Source organism: Otolemur garnettii, unplaced genomic scaffold, assembly GCF_000181295.1.
Source record: "Otolemur garnettii isolate 467f Iridium unplaced genomic scaffold, OtoGar3 scaffold00048, whole genome shotgun sequence".
NCBI lineage: Eukaryota > Metazoa > Chordata > Mammalia > Primates > Galagidae > Otolemur > Otolemur garnettii.
The window spans coordinates 12,552,355-12,554,019 of record NW_003852443.1 but is presented as its reverse complement, the minus strand read 5'-3'; positions in this window follow the sequence as shown (position 1 = coordinate 12,554,019).

Below are 1,665 nucleotides of genomic sequence, written 5' to 3'. Positions count from 1 at the left end.
AAAAAGAATTTGAGGGTGGCACCCATAGCTCAGCGGGTAGGGTGCCAGCTACGTACACTGAGGTTGGCAGGTTTGAACCCTGCCTGGCCAGCTAAAATCAACAATGACAACTGCAGTAGAAAAATAGCTGGGCATTGTGTCAGGCACCTGTAGTCTCAGCTACTTGGGAGGCTGAGGCAAGAGAACTGCTTAAGCCCAAGAGTTTGACGTTGCTGTGAGCTGTGACACCATGGTACTCTACCAAGGGTGATATACTGAGATTCTGCCTCAAAAAAAAGAATTTGTGATTTGTCAGCCTTTGATCTCTACCACGAGCTGAAAGATACCACGTCTACATGTGATATTCCCAATTCTCACCCACTTATGTAATGAAACTTCACTCACTGAAGCAGGACAGCTGAGCAGTGGCTCACACATGCCTTTATCCTGTGTAGCTGTGAACAGCCTACCCTTTTACCAAGGAGCACCCCATCCTTGAACCTTTCCTGTATTCTTTCAGCAAATATAATAAGCACCTACAATGTGCCAGGAATGTGAGAAATGTGTTATTGGTGCTCTGACTAAAACTGATAATGCATTTTCCCATGACACTGATATTATCACTCTTATAGACTCAGGAAAGCAGAGGCCCAATCCAGGATGCAGGACTCAGGAATTCCCACACCGTGAAGTGCCTTGGTGCCTGGGGCAGACCAAGGATGGCTGTGCCAACCTGGACCAGAACCTCTGTGGGCTTCAGTCCCCGTTTCTCACCTCCTATGGACTCTAAGCCTCCACTGCTTCCCCATAACTGTGGGTTGACAAGATGCCTCACGAAGCTCCAGCACGCATACTTGTGAGGTCCCTCAGGGTGGTATGGCTGGGCTCTAGTTCTGAGAGGGCAGCCTAGCAAAGCCATCGTCCCTGTTGGTCATTGTGGCTTTTCATGGATTCAGAGGAGACTGAACATCAGAATAGTGCTGACACTCTGATTTGGGGTGGCTCAAATTGTCTATATAAACAGATGCCCCAGGAGCAAAAATATGTCCTGGGGATTCCATCACATTCTAGGGGCCATTCTGGTCATTTAATCGTCAAATATTTTCAAAGCAGGTTAAGAATCCTTAAAAACTTGAATATAGGGGACTGCTTTCTGATTTTTCAACAATTAATTTTCAGGTGAATGTTTGGAATTCAGTCCATCCTCACCTGGACACTGTCCATATCATCCTACGTATATGCTGCACAACTCACCTAGCAGGACAGCCCATTTTTCCATGAAATTATCACATAAATCTTTTCAGAAACAATCCAAGGAAACACCAAGTACATGTTTCTCTGTCTTACTATGTTTTTCATCCTTTTACTTCAGAACACCTAACTAAATACACTGCCTCATCATAAAGTAGAACGACTGTTTTCTCACTATGTCACCCTGGGTAGAGTGCTGTGGCATCATGGCTCACAGCAACCTCAAACTCTTGGGCTCACGTGATTCTCTTGCCTTAGTCTCCCAAGTAGCTGGGATTACAGGTGCCCACCACAATGCCCGGCTATCTTTAGAATCAGAGTCTCGCTATCACTCAGGCTGGTCTCGAACTCCTGAGCTCAAGCAATCCACCAGCCTCGGCCTCCCAGAGTGTGGGATTATAGACTTGAGCCACTGTGTCCAGCCTGAATAACAAA